The sequence below is a fragment of the Nicotiana tabacum genome, chromosome 24, assembly GCF_000715075.1.
Source record: "Nicotiana tabacum cultivar K326 chromosome 24, ASM71507v2, whole genome shotgun sequence".
Classification (NCBI taxonomy): domain Eukaryota; kingdom Viridiplantae; phylum Streptophyta; class Magnoliopsida; order Solanales; family Solanaceae; genus Nicotiana; species Nicotiana tabacum.
The window spans coordinates 9,526,058-9,542,557 of record NC_134103.1 but is presented as its reverse complement, the minus strand read 5'-3'; the positions used below and the strand labels follow the sequence as shown (position 1 = coordinate 9,542,557).

General features: G+C 37.0%; 1 pseudogene; it reads right to left on the bottom strand.

Moving 5' to 3' along the window:
• Positions 1 to 11,212: 11,212 nt before the first annotated feature.
• Positions 11,213 to 14,564, bottom strand: LOC107832147 (putative late blight resistance protein homolog R1B-14; annotated as a pseudogene).
• Positions 14,565 to 16,500: the final 1,936 nt, after the last annotated feature.

The following is a 16,500-nucleotide window of genomic DNA, read 5'->3' as shown; positions in this document are numbered from 1 at the left end:
TACTTAGAGTTATGGAGTGTTCCACCCATAAAATTGAATATCTATTAGTCTATTTTCTAACGCATTAAACTGTTTGTCAATACAATATCGGAGTAGAGAGATATGGGCATTTTTGCGAGACTGCGCAGACCGCTAGGTGACAAGTAGGTGTGTCACCTACTTACTTAAATGGGTCGCCCAAAAATGGGACAGTTCGGGTCGTCCAAAAAGGCCTTTTAAAGTCCTATTTCCTTCATATATTAGACTTATAATAGGGAAAAATTTAAAAATAGCCAGATTTACAAGTGGTAATTGAAAAATAGCCACAGTTTCAAAAGTAATCAAAATTTAGCCACTTTTCATGTAAAGATAAATTTGAACGAAAACATTGTTTAAAATACGAAAAATATTCCAGCATATTATACTGGAGTTCTAGTATAATATACCGGTCCAACATAATATGTTGGAAGTTCATACACAGGTACTCTAATCTCCAGTATAATATGCTGGAACTTTCTGCGTGTTGGAGTTCCAGCATAATATGCTGGAAGTTCATACATAGGTGCTCCAATCTCCAGTATATTATGCTGGACCGATCCGTGTTATAGCAAAATAGTGGCCATTTTTCAATGACTTTGCAAACGCTGGCTATTTTTGAATTACCAGTCCGAAAACTGGCTAGCCCGTGCTATTTTTACCTTATAATAGGGTATAATAACCATACATAAGCTCTGCAAAAATCCTCCCAAAAATTGCCCACAAACCCCAATTGATTTTCTCTCCCTTTCAAGTTCTAATTGGAGGTAAAACCTAAAGTTTGAATAACCAAGTAGGAGCTGAGTTATCCAACAAATAAGGTAAGTTTATTGCTCTCTTTCATCCATTTTTTTCTGTTATAAATGCATGGTAAGTCATTTTATATTTGTAAGAACTCACGGGACGGTGATCGAAAGCCGTGAGTTCGAGTTATTCACTTGTAGCAGATTGTTTTGTGTTGTTGTTGGTTGCGTGTTTTACTACTGTTTTGTGGAGTTTTGGAGGAGGAAAGGTATGGAGAAACACCACATAAATGCAGGGTGGTGGGTTGGTCATTCGTTGTAATATTTTCGGGTTGTTTGACACTACTAGGGTGGTCGTTTTGTGTATGAAGAGATTGGGGTTTGTTGGGTTGTTTTGTAGTATTTTGTGGTGATATAATATTGGAAAATAATGTATATATGTTGTTATTGTTGCGTTCTTGTGTTGTTGGTATTATCTTGAATTTGGAGGAAATAAGAATTATAGGGGAGATGATGCCCGTTTTAATACAAAATAAGCTTGTCATTCGATGTGTGATAGTTGTACCTTTCGTAACTTAATGATAGTATTATTATCGTTGTTGTAGATTAAGGTGCGGAGAGGCGAGTTCAACTTGGTGATTGGAAAAAATTAACTCAGGTATGTTAAGGCTAAGCCCTTCTTTCATTTGGCATGATCTCGTAATTACATATGTTTGATAACGAGGTATAAAGAGAAGTTCATACTCCCGAATTTATATACATTATCCTAGTCTCATAAGTTACAGTATTCTCCCTTATCGGGACTTTATATTCAATTGAGTATTGTCTTCTTCAAGTCAAGAGAGCAGAGGGTTTATAATATACAGTATTACAATATTTTCACCACCATCAAGATATAATTGGTGGGCAGGTCCCTATTGGGCAACCTCTGATCATATGGTAAGTTATATACCGAGCGTACTGTGGCCGAGCGCCTATGAGCGAGCCCAGGATGGCCGAGATACAGAGCCTAGTATGTCCAAGCGCCTATGAGCGAGCCTACTACGGCCGAGCAGTTACACATACCGAGCCTTATAGGGCCGGACATTTATTTTATTTACTATATTGAAGGAGTTGAGTCAGTATCAGCAGGTAAGTATATCTCCAGATCATCTTTGACTCCCAGTTACTTTCAGTTATTATATTATCAGTTCAATTTCAGCTTTCAGTTATGTTATTGCCTTACATACGCGGTACATTATTTCGTACTGACGTCCCTTTTCTGGGGACGCTGCATTTCATGCGTGCGTGTTCAGATAGACACCCGGGTAGACCTCCTCAGCAGGTATTTCCCGAGTTCGGCCTGATCGGTAAGCTCCACGTCCTTCAGAGTTGTCGGGTCTAGGGTTTCGTATACATCTTCTGTATGTATGTATGTATATATGTTATGGGTAGGTCGGGGCCCTGTTCTAATCACACTACATCCATCAGTAGAGGCTTGTAGACATATCCTGTCAGTTAGTGCAGTATGTTGGGCTTGTAGTCCTGGTATGTATATTTTGTTGGTTTGTCAGCTACAGTAGTTATGACAGCCTTATCGGCCCAACTTTATATTAATGTTTAGTCAGCGCTAGTTTCCGTTCAGTTTTATATTTTGTTTCGCAAATTGTCTTGCAATGTGGCCCCATGGCTAGATTATGATATTATATATTCAGAGTCCCTTAGTCGCAAGTTGGTATGCTAGGTTAGGTGAGGCACCGGATGCCGGTCTCGCCCCCAGGTTCGGGGCGTGACAATAGTTGAACAAGAATCAAGAATTATTGCTTCAACCCAGTCATCTTCACTTAGTGCGGATGTTGGTGAAAGATCAAAATAACCATTAAATCTTTTTAAACTCTAACATAATCAATATTCATTATTTTAAAAAATGTAAACCTTTTTTATTTATAATTTACTATTCAAATATATTTTTATTTATATTTATGTGATGTTTTAATATTTATAGCCTGTTTGGCCAAACTTCTTCAAGACCAAAAGTATTTCTTTTTTTTTTTTAAAGTTGAAGTGTTTGGCCAAGCTTTTAGAAAAAAATATATTTTTGAGTAGAAGCAGAGAAAAGGCTCTTCTCTCCATGAACACTTTTTTGAAAAAGACTTTTGAGAAAAATACAATTATAAGCACTTTTTTTATAGCTTAGCCAAACGCTAATTGTTGCTCGGAAGTGCTTTTGAAATTAATTAGCCAAACACAAACTGATTCTCACCAAAAGTATTTTTGAGAAAAACACTTTTGAGAAAAAATATTTTTCAAAATAAGCTGATTTTTGCAGCTTGGCCGAACAGACTATTATTCTGGGTGGCAAGATTAATATATATTCTATTTCTTATACATATATACACAAACATACAGAATTTCGACGAGGCTTTGTGTGGCACCCTACCCTTCTATATAGATCTGCCCCTATTAGTGTGACTTGTAACAAATATTGATAGATACATTTTTTGGAGTAAATTTCATGGGTAGTCATTTAATTCTGTGTTCATTACGCAAAAGTCACTTTTCTTTTTTTTGTTACGTAAAAATCATTCAACTTTGTGTTCATTACCCAAAAGTCATTTTTCTTTTTTTTTTGTTACACAAAAATTATTTTACTTTGCTCTATTTATCACAAAAGTCACCTTGGCCAGATTTTATAATACTTTTACTTGAAAAGTCTGTTATGTCCTAGACATTAATCCTCTCATTTATGTAATACCTTATATATTATATACAATATAATATATTTTTACCTAGGTATTTTACTTATGATTAAAATAACTTTAAATTATTTTATTTATTATGTTTATATATCCATACATTTAATTTTTCCATGGCACTGAACTTGTTTAATCATATTCAAACATGAATATATTTTAAATATAAAAATGATAAAATATATATTTATTTTTAATATTTATTTAACATAACAGAAAACAGATTTTTTTTAACAAATGATAGTTTTTTATAGTCAATAAAAAATTTTAAAAAATGTTTCAAAAATGTTTGTGTTTAATATTAAGTTTTTTAAATCTTTATCTATTAATATATTTATTTGAAAGTATTAATCTGATATGCCATTTTGTTAAATGTGGGTATTTTATTTATTAAATTAATGGGTATGACTTGGCTGATAAATCAATGAGTTTTGATTTTTAAATTTTCATTAAGCATGATTAAGAACGTGGACTTGAGATTTGTTCACTGTAATGTTACTGACAAATTTAATAATGCTACTTATATATCTTGAAAATTAATTTTAAGAAAACATTAAGTGTATGAATATATTATAAAATAATAAATAAATAACATTAATTTATTTTAATTATAAGTAAAATACTTGGGTAAAAGTATATTATATAGCATATAATATAGAAGGTATTACATAAATGAGAGGATTTATAATGTCAAGGGCATAATAAACTTTTTCGGTGAAAGGTTTATAAAATCTGGTCAAAGTGATTATTGTGATAACTAGAGCATAGTAAAGTGATTTTTGTGTAACAAAAAAAGTGACTTTTGGATAATGAACACAAAGTTGAATAACTTTTACGTAATAAAAAGAAAAAAAATTGACTTTTGATTGTGAACATAGTTGAATGACCACCCATGAAATTTACTCCATTTTTTTTTTTTTTTTGTGGTTATGCCTTCTTCAATGAATGTCTGCAACAAAAATTAAGGCCTATGAATCTCATATCTCATTCTATACAGTATAACCGTACTTCTGAAACAGTAAAAACATCATCCTTACCATTTTGACTTGGTTTCTACTATGTGTAATTCATTTTGCAGAACAATGATTATATTAACAAGCAAATACTTGGGCAGGAGAAAAAAATACTACATGTAAACTGCAGTTTCTTTGGTAGCTACCAATAACAATCATTTCAAATTTCCAATAGTTCAAAAGACTCCAAAAAAAAAAAATAGTGAGCTCTTGCTCATAAAGTCAAGTTCATCACAAATCACTGTCGACATTTATTCGACCACTTCACTTCTTGCTGAAAATCCTCAATAGAAAATCCACCTTGCTGAGGTCCTCCTCCATCTTTTGCTTGCAAGATAAGCATCCACTGAGAAAAATGGACTAGGAACTGTCCGTTTCAATTCTTCTGTACGCAAGTTTCCTTCCTTACCAGAAAATTCGCAACAACAGCAATTAAAAATCCAGAGTAATTCCGCATGTGAGGTTTGGAGAGAGTAGAGCATATGCAGACCTTACCCCTACCGTGTGAAGGTAGAGAAGTTGTTTCCGATAGACTCTCGACTCAAGGAACAGTAAATATAAATTAACAAACAGTAGCAACAACAATACAATAGGAACAAATAGCACAACATATAATATAAAGAACCAGAAATAAGAAAAATACAAAAATAATACTAGTACTACTGATAAGACTAAGAGACTAACGACTACCCATCAACCTTCCACCCTAATTTTCTACGTCCATCCTTCTCTATCACGGATCATGTCCTCGGTAAGGTGGAGCAATGACATATCCCGCCTAATTACCTTACCCCAATACTTCTTTGACCTACCCTACCCTTCCTTAGACCCGCCATGGTCAAACATCTCACACCTCCTAACCAGAGCATTTATGGCTCCTCTTTAGGTGTCCGAACCATCTCAACCTCGATTCCCGCAGTTTGCCCTCCACCGAGGCCACCAGAAAATTCACAAGATAGATAAAGGGTGTATCGAATACTCTGCAAACTTAGTGCAGCACTCATCAATACTTGAACAAGTCTTAGCACTCAGATTCAATGATATAGCAGATAACCTATTTTTATTTTCCACAGCGGGTAACTGAAATAAGTATAATCGTAACAAATAAACATTTTCTGGTGTAAAAGGAAAATGAATGAGTGAAAATGTACTCAGATGAACACGGAGAGAACATACCAGATAAGAGTCAAGGAAACGACCCTCTAGTCCAATCTGGAAGGTGTATTGTAATTGTGAACGCATCATTTGACATATCTTCCTGCTGTGTTCTATGAATTTCCATGGCTGAATTGGCAACATACCAGCTGCACCAATTTACTTCAATTCTTCTTAGAGATATAGCGTAATCAAATTGAGAGGGGATTTCTTTAAGCTGCTTACATTTCTTCAAAACAAAATGTTCAAGCATAGGAAAAGCATCCTCGGAGACAGACCACTGTGTAATATTGAGGTCGTCCAATTCTAAGTATTTGAGTTGAGGGAACTCTGAATCTTTCACTTCCCATTCATCCCCTTCAAATGCTATGAGAAGTAACTTTAGGATCTCCAAGTTAGGCAGTTCTGCAATGGTCGAGATTTGGTTCCGGTTGCGGAAGCCAAATGTATATAGTGTGAATGAGTCACAACTACTATACCAAAAATTATGACAACCATTAAATAATAAACAAGACAATAAGACAACAATAAAAGAACACCAGAATTTACGAGGTTCGGCCAATTTTGTCTACTTTCTCGGACACAATCAATATTTTATTCCACTCCAAAATTACAAGTGAAATAATACTAAAGAGAGAAGATACAAATGCCTTAAGAAGATAAAAAGGCAAATGAGAGGTGTGTTTAAATTCTAAACATTAGGCCTCCTTTTATAGGGTGAAATTCTCATTCAAAATTGTCATCCACCGATGTGGGACTTTTGACAATTTCAACAAATCTCCACCTTGGTAAAATTCCACATCTTCAATTTTCTCTCAATAACAAATTTTGGTTGTGTCTTCATCTTCAATCTTTAGTGTTCAACAATGTTGATCAAATCCAAACAATGTTGAAATTTGACCACAGTCATCACTTTTGTCAGCATATCAGCAGGGTTCTCCGTAGTATGAATTTTCTTCACCATGACTCCACCTTCTTCTATGATTTCTCGTACGAAATGATACCGAACATCAATGTGCTTCGTCCTTGCATGATAAACTTGGTTCTTCGCTAATTGAATAGCATTTTGACTATCACAAAAAATTATAATATTTTTTTGTTCAATACCAAGCTTCTTTAGCAACCCCTGAAGCTAAATTGCCTCCTTCACAGCCTCTGTAATAGCCATGTACTCTGCCTCTGTTGTAGACAAAGCAACTGTTGACTGCAAAGTAGACTTCCAACTAACTGGTGCCTTTGCAAAAGTAAACACATAACCAGTAGTTGACCTTCGTTTGTCCAGATCACCCGCAAAATCTGAGTCACAATATCTACCTACATACCGATTGCCTTCCTGCTCAAAAACCAACCCAACATCTACAGTATTATGAATATACCGTAGAATCTATTTCACAGCTTGCCAATGCTCCTTTCCTGGATTATGCATATATCTGCTAATAACTCCAATGGCTTGTAAAATGTCAGGTCTCGTAAAACTATTGCATACATCAAGCTACCAACAATATTTGCGTATGGTACCCTTGACATATACTCCTGTTCAGTTTTATCCTTTGGCGACATAGTAGTACTTAGCTTAAAATGGGGAGCAAGTGGCGTACTAATTGGCTTAGTCTTCTTATCTATGCCAAAACGCTGTAGTACTCTCTTCAAATATTCTTTCTGAGATAAACAGAGTTTCTTTGAACGCCTATCTCTTATTATCTCCATGCCAAGAATTTTCTTTGCCTCACCTAGATCCTTCATCTCGAACTCCTCCTTCAGTTGAATCTTCAACTTATCAATTTCTTCCGAATTCTTGGAAGTTATCAACATATCATCAACATATAGGAGAAGATATACAAATGAACCATCATTAAGTTTGCGCAAATACACACAATGATCGTATTTGCTTCTCTTGTACCCTTGCCGCAACATAAACTTGTCAAATCGCTTGTACCATTATCTAGAAGATTGTTTCAATCCGTACAACGATTTTTCAAGTTTGCATACCATATTTTCTTTTCCAGCAACTTTGAATCCTTCTGGCTGATTCATGTAGATTTTCTCCTCCAAGTTTCCATGTAAAAACGCAGTTTTTACATCCATCTGAACTAGTTCCAAATCCAACTGTGCTACCAAATCCAACATAATTCTAATGGAGGAATGTTTTACAACTGGAGAAAATACTTTATTGTAATCAATTCCCTCCTTCTGAGCATATCCTTTGGCCACCAATCTTGCTTTGTAGCGAACATCTTCTTGGTTAGGAAATCCTTCTTTCTTTGCAAATACCCATTTGCACCCAATTGTTTTCTTTCCCTTCGGGAGATTGGCCAATTTCCATGTATGATTCTGATGAAGGGACTGCATTTCTTCATTCATGGCAATCCTCCACTTATCTTCTTCTGAACTTTGGATTGCGTCTTTATAAGTGGTAGGAACACCATCAGCTACAATTGAGGTTGCACAAGCAACCGTCTCTATGAGACGAATAGGTTTCGTTATTGTCCTTTTTGGCCTGCTGGTTGCTATTGATTCACGTTGTTGTCGAGGTTCCTGAGTTGGAATCTCCCTCTCTACTGGCTCTTCTTCCAGAGGGTAATCTTCATGAGTTTCCTCCCCTGCTTCTTGTGTAGGAAAAATAAATTTTTCCTCAAACTCCACCTGCTTTGATGCACCAGCAGTTTGTTTGACATCTTCAACTGTCACCTTATCTGTTATGGCAGATTCATCAAAGGTAACATCTCTGTTGAATATAATATTCCTTGTCTCTGGACACCATAAGCGGTATCCTTTGACTCCAGAAGTAATCCCCATAAATATAGCCTTCTTTGCTCTCGGATCCAATTTTGACTCTTTCACATGATAGTATGCAATTGAGCCAAACACGTGCAAAGAGTCATAATCTACAGCAGGTTTTCCATACCATTTTTCAAATGGTGTCTTGCCATCAATAGCAGCAGATGGTAGACGATTAATGAGGTGGCATGCATATGTAATTGCCTCAGCCCAAAATTCTTTGCCCAAGCCAGCATTGGACAACATACACCGTACCTTCTCCAGTAAAGTCCGGTTCATACGTTCTGCCACTCCATTCTGTTGTGGTGTATGTCTGACAGTGAAGTATCGGACGATGCCATCATTTTCACAGACCTTATTGAAATGATTATTTTTGTATTCACCTCCATTGTCTGTGCGAATACACTTGATCCTCCTGCCTGTTTGATTCTCCACCATCGTCTTCCATTTGAGAAAAATTCCCAACACTTCATCTTTCCTCTTCATTGTATACACCCACACACTTCGGGAAAAATCATCAATAAAGGTTACAAAATAGTGCTTCCCACCCAATGAAGGTGTTTTGGAAGGACCCCAAATATCAGAGTGTACATAATCCAAAATGCCTTTAGTATTATGGATCGCTGTACCAAATTTAACCTTTGTCCTTTTTCCTTTGACACAATGCTTGCAAAACTCCAAGTTGCAAGTCTTTACGCCTTTTAACAATCCTTGATTAGATAGAGCTTTCAAGGATTTCCCTCCAGCATGTCCCAAGCGCATGTACCATAGCCTGGTTGCTTCTGTCTCTTTGTCATCACTGGATGTCACTGTTGCTGTCCTAATAACTGTACTACCACGAGAGCAGTACATGTTATTGTTCTTCCGATTGGCCTTCATTACCACTAGTGCACCGGAGCATATTCTCATCACTCCATTTTCTGCAATGATTTTGAACCCTTTTGATTCTAGGGCTCCCACAGAGATGAGATTCTTCTTCAAACCCGGTACATATCGAACATCTGTTAATGTTCTGATCATTCCATCATGGCTCCTTAATCTTATTGAACCAATGTCATATGAGGTAAGAGGGATATTATCCGCTGTGTGGATGACTCCATATTCTCCTTCTTGAAAATTCACGAACCAGTCCTTGTTGGGACACATATGATAGCTACAAGCTGAGTCCATCAACCATATGTCTGATGATGTTGATAACTCTGTTGTAACTAATGAGAAGTCTGAATCATCACAATCAGCTACATTTGAATCCATAATGGCCTTTCCATTGTTATTTCTGGCCTTATTCTTCAACTTCGGACAGTCTTTCTTCCAGTGCCCCTTTTCTCGACAAAAGGCACATTCATCTTTGCTGGGTCTAGATCTCGACTTGGATCTTCCCTTCTTAGTCCTCGTTTGATTTTGAGGACGACCCCTCACAATTAGTGCTTCTCCTTCTCCGCCCTTCTGTTTTTCTCCCTTTCTTTGTTCATAGCTGTACAAAGCCGAACAAACTTCTCTGAGAGAAATTTCGTCATTTCCATGGAGTAGAGTAGTTTCAAGGTGCTCGTACTCATTAGGAAGTGACCCCAACAACATCAAGGCCAAGTCACCATCATCAAAAATTGCATCCATATTTTGCAAATCTGTAACCAACTTATTGAAACTGGTGATATGTTCATTCATTGTGGTACCAGGAATATAGGTGCAGCGAAACAGTCTCTTCTTCATGTACAATTTATTTTGACTGTTTTTCTTCAAAATTTATCCTCCAGTACTTTTCATAATTTACTTGCAGAAGTTTTCTTTGTGTATGGATATTTCTGCTCTCTAGCAAAGTAGGATCGAATGGTACCGCAAGCAACACGATTGATAATTTTTCAATCTTCTTCTCCAATAACATCTGGCTTCTTTTCTTCAATGGCAAGATCTAGCCCTTGTTGAAAAAGAACATCTAGAACCTCGCCTTGCTACATCCCAAAATGTCCTGACCCGTCAAAAATTTCTACCGCAAATTTCGCATTTGACACAATTCTTGTCATAAGCGAAGATGTCAACGATGACGTATTATTGACACTTGATGTAGATTCTTCTTGTTTATTGTCTTCCATTTTGACACAAATATTATTTAGTAGCTGACGACACAAATCAAGATTATTTCCTTTCTGGTGTGGAAGATCAGACTAAGCTGCAACCACAGAGCATACTCAGACAGAACCTTGACTCAGTTGCCAAGATAGATCTTTTCTGATGTGGAAGATCAGACTATGTTGCAACCACAGAGCATACTTAGACAGTAATCTGGCTCTGATACCAATTATTGCGAAAGCCAAATGTATATAGTGTGAATGAGTCACAACTACTATACCAAAAATTATTACAACCACTAAATAATAAACAAGACAATAAGACAACAATAAAAGAACACCAGAATTTACGAGGTTCGGCCAATTTTGCCTACTTCCTCGGACACAATCAATATTTTATTCCACTCCAAAATTACAAGTGAAATAATACTAAAGAGAGAAGATACAAATGCCTTAAGAAGATAAAAAGGCAAATGAGAGGTGTGTTTAAATCCTAAACATTAGGCCTCCTTTTATAGGGTGAAATTACCATTCAAAATTGTCATCCACCGATGTGGGACTTTTGACAATTTCAATAGTTCCAAGGTTGACGAAACTTTGACAGAGTCAATTCCCTTAGTCTTGAGGGGAAACTGAAGACATGGGGAAGTTTAGCTGGACAACTGTTGGAAACAAGCTTGAAGGATTGAAGGTGACTTAGGAACTCCAATCTAGGAAAAAGAACACTCTCCTGTTACTATCTTGGAATAACCAAATGTTCCCGAAAATATGCAACTCAGCTTTCTCAATTTTGGCATCTTTCTCAATATCATCTCTGTATCTTCACCATAAAAGAGATGTGGAGTGGAAAAGGTTTCCAGATTATCTAATTGAGAGTCAGCAAGTGATTCACCTATGTTCTCATATAAACTAAATGAAGCACGATCTTTTACATGTATATGCCTCAACTTAACCATCTTCAGCAGTGAACTAGGTAATATCACCTCTACTCCCAATCCTTTAACCACAAAAGTTTCAAGCTTCCAAAGCTTAGATATAGATGAAGGAATTGAGTTTCCATCAGTTTGAGCAGCAAAGTACCTCAAATGAATTAAAGATTGTATTTCACTGGGAAAAGTACCACCAATGTTGAAGGATTCCAAATTCAACACTTTAACAAGTTTGAAGCTGTTAAAGATGAAAGAGATATCACGCGGCCATAAAAAGTTACCTGGATCAATCACATTGAATAGTAAAGAGCGAACGTTTGAGTGAGATGGCTGCCACAGATCAACCTGATCCTCATAAGAGTGAATAAACAACCGATATTCCTTAGGCTTTCCGGGAAATGTATCCTCTCCACTGAATCTGATTAAAGAAAAACAATGAAATTGTGAGTTAAGATAAAAATAATAGAATAGGATTAGTGCAGTTCTTATTAAGTGCAGTACCTATTAATACGGAGAAAGAAATTCTCTTGTTTGGCCTTTTCCAAGCAGAATTTATGCAACAGATCATGAATGTGACACATTTTCAGATTGCCATTGGGTCTCTTCTCCACGTCCATCACTAAATTTCTACTAACAAGATCTTCCAAGAAACCTTGCGCAGCATCTTCTGGCCCTTCTTCCATATTTGCCTGTACAAACTCCTCAGCTACCCAAAACCGAGTCAATTTTGAGACATGAATATCCTTGCCCTTCAAAAATCCTCCAAAATAGAGAAAACAAGGTTTCAAATGGTGCGGTAAATTCTTGTAACTGAATCCAATCACAGACATGGTCTTTTCCAAGCTACTAATATTCTGCGAACCTAGACTTTCTTCTATTTCTTTCCAAAATTCTGCTTTCTTCTTTTTCTCTTTCAGAACACCGGCAACTAATACAACGAAGAGAGGCAACCCTCCACAACATTTTGCTATTCGAAACCCCACATCAACAAGTTCAGGTGGACAGCTCTCCTCTTGAAACACCTCTTTCTGTAATAATGTCCAACTCTCATCATCACTGAATAGACGAAGATGATAGGGTTCACTTTCGCATTTAGCAAATTGCAACGCTGTTCAGCCGGGTTGTTAGAATAACTCTACTCATGTTACGAGCACCTTTGAAGCACATATGTAAATTGTCCCACTTCATTGTCCCACACGTCATCAATGAGAACTAAGAATCTCTTGGTCAACAAGAATCGACGCAGCTCATCAGCTAATTCACCATCTTCTTTTTCATTACGAATTTACGATCAGCAGGTTCAAGCACACCATTCAAAATGGTTAGCAACAAATCTCTCCATGAATATACTTGAGTCACACGACACTGCGCACGTACATCAAAGTGGGAGGTGACTATTGGATCATTATAAATCTTCTCGGCAAGAGTGGTCTTACCGATTCCAGGCGTGCCGACCAATGAGATAACATCAAGATGAGGTGATCCTTTCACTAGCTGATCCTTCAGTGTGTTATTCGCATCCTGAAATCCTTCCATTTCTTCATTTGCTCTTGGAGTATTAGTGGTTAAATCTGGCAACAGACTAGTGGAGATCTTTGCAACTTCCGGCACTGTCTCGTCAATCTTCTTTCTTTCACAAGTCTCACTAACAACATCATTTACAAGCTTAATATTCTGAACAACTTCAGAAATCCAAAGAACTTTGTACCAGAGTGGATGAGAACAGGTCAAGCACAAGTCAGTGACATACTTTGCCTTGTATGCCATTTCAGTAACACTAGTATAAACTTCATCATGCTCATAGTCGCTTTCTGCAAAATGATCAGTCAACGATCTTAGACACAATAAGCCCTCCTTGACTAATCCAATCTGAAGCTTTAGGTCGATAATTAAATCGTTCTTAGAACCTAACAGCTCCTCCAATTTGCCTAAGAAACAATTGAGAAATCCTAATCCATTTGTCCTGGGAAGATATAATTTGATGAATCTGGAACTTTGAGACAAATCATTTTGACCTCTGCCTCAACAAACTTGAGCAATTGCTCGACATCAGAGAGATATAACATGTAATACCAAGCAGGTCTATAATCACTGATGGGGAAGAGACAGACAAACTTTCTATCTTGAACATGTTTCAGGAGCTCTTGATGCATATCTTGATACTGTACAACATCTGCAAGAAAAGAGCCCAAGTACACTAGTCTGTCTTTGACTATTGGGATCTGATTCTTCAGAAAAGGGATTGAACAAGCATCACAGTTGAGCAGCCCGTCCTGGTGGTTTAATAAGAAATTGATAAGGCTTTCTCCATCTTTCATGTTCCAAGGTGATGAATCCAGATGTTGAAAGCATACTTTTCTGAACTCTACCTTGACAGACTCGATCTCTTGAAGCAAATCGGATAACGAAAGCCTCATCCTTTCAGTGCTGCTTCCATCCATGAAACTTTCACAACAAAAACCACTGATTTGTGCTAACTTGTGGGCAGTCGCTTCAGCATGAAGTAAGAGACCATGCAATTCATTAAGCTCTATATGTTGCGCGAGAACATCCATGAGAAAAGCTCTAAGGAAAACATGGTCTTCATGAGCACTTCCAATCAAATCCAAAATTTCAGCTTTCAAAGTAGCTTTGTGCTTTCGCAGATCCATTAAACTTTCCTCAGACTCAATAAGCTTGAAAGCAATGGTCAAAAATTGAAGAACAAGATTGACCTTCCTACTTTTGTTGCATACACAGCATCCTCATAAATTAAGCAGATAACAGATTCAGCCACAATTACTATAGTTTCGAATCCTGTCAAGAGATCGTTCTGCTCCATGCATCCAATGTTCTGAACTAGAGGATCAAAAAGATACGTTACTAGGAGCAGCAACCCATGGAAATTTTTTTTAACCTCATTCGCAACAGTAAATATCAAATAAGTTTCATCCTTCAGGAGTAGATTGCCAAGAATATATTCATGAAACCCCATCAAAAACTTATCAATCGTGGGGATATATGAGGATGATGTCTTTGAGGATTTTAGCATGCTGAAATAGGAATCAATGACCTCAAAGTTAATAGGAAGAAAGTTAAGCAGATTTATCGTAGGATGGTCCTGTGTTGATGATGCAGAAATGCTGGGACACATCTGTCTAATCGCTGCCTTAATAAACTTCAACTTAAGAAGCAATTGGAAATGCAAGGGACTAATTTTCATGCCAAGTCTTCATGGTTTGTGATGTTTTAACTTCAATACAACACAAGAGATGGGTGATTTGTGTGATGTCTAATTTTTCGGGTGCACCTGGTTCTTCTATGTGTTCCTTATCCTACTGTTGCGGAATAATAAATGCAGAAATTAAAGAACACAAGAATTTTACGTGGAAAACACCTGGCTCAAAAGGTGAAAAAATCACGACCTACTTTCCAGTAGGATTTTCCCAAAACTCTTCGCTAAATCACTGAACCAAAAACTGCATTTACAAAACACTTTTGTAAACCTAGGATTAACTCTAATCCCGTTGTGGCACACAGCCTCTAACTGTTGCGACAACTTCAAGTTAACTCTAACTTGAATACTCTGAGTACCTATTACAATTGCCTCTAGATAAAGCTGAAAGGTACAATATGAAAACACCTACTACAATTGAACTAGAATAAAAGACAGACACTTGGAACTGGTTCTTCTATCTGGTTCAAGTAGCTTCAGATTCGCACAATTGAATCTCACACGAACTGCTTGCAAAATGCCTTGCTATTTCGCTTTCAATTCACGTTACCTGTAGAGTGAGAACATCTTGCAATATATAGAGTTAGTAGATGAAGAAATAACTAGAGTTCTAATGCTACTCTTCCTTGGTGAAAGAGTTCTAGTTAATCTCAACTCACAACTCCTTCTTCATCTTGTATAATCTTCTCGTTGAGTAAGGAGTCCTTCTCCTTATCATTTATGCAATCTTTTCGATCAGGAGATATCTATTATTCTGCCAGATTTCGTTTATCTCTTGCATGTGCATAACACATTTGTCTAATCGCTGCCTTAATAAACTTGAACTTAAGAAGCAATTGGAAATGCAAGGGACTAATTTTCATGGCCAAGTCTTCGTGGTCTGAGTCATGAGAAAAAGAATTAATGACTGACCATGCTTGGCTGGTCACAGATTGAATAAGAGTCAAAAGATCAGTTATCTTAGTATGCTCTTTGCACTGCTCCAATGAATCCATGAGAAAAATTCTCGATAATATTAGCTCTTCCCGAACATAGTCAATCAGTTCATATAGAGGAGCTATTATGGCTTCACCGTTTAGCTTCTGAATCAGATGGATTTCTAGCTTGACATGATTAAACTTCAGTTAGAAAAGAAAAGATGCATGGTCCATTTCAGTAGTCTTCATGTCCATTTCCTCATCATAGCAGGAGGAGTAGATCACTGTTGCTGCCTCAATGACCAGCTTCAATATGTGATTGAAGAGAATTGAATTCTTCGAGTGGAATACATTTTGATACTATGCTGTGGAGAAATCCAGAAAGGGAAGAATGTCCTTGTTGGAGGCACGGAATATAGGTGTGCTGCAGTGTAAGCTACATCCTCAACATGCATGGATGAAGAGATTCGTCGTACTCTCATGCTCAATGCACAGCTTTGAAATTGAAGATAAGAAGACACGTAAATATCTCAGCTTCTTGTCAAGCACAGACGGGAAAAGGTCACGATACTGTAGATAATCAAGCAAAGTATCGGCAAAATCCAACAGCTTCCTAGTGATCATGGGGGATAGAAGCTCTTGATGGCTTTGAAGCTTTGATTTGCTCAGCAATATTCTCCAGCTTGATTATTTCCAGCACCTCCGCAATCATTTGGCTAGTGGATCTTGACACCTCTGAAGCTTTAGTTATTTTCAGCAGCTTTGAGATCATGGTGTAACACCTCCCGTGTTGATCCTTGTCAGGAAATCCTTCAAGAGCTTTTACAAATAGTGCCTCTAGTTGTGCAGATATTGAGTTCTCAGGATGAACCATCTCCAGTTGCCTGAGAAATGTGTTTGAATTTGACAACATTAACGTGAACTAGTGTGAACATTTG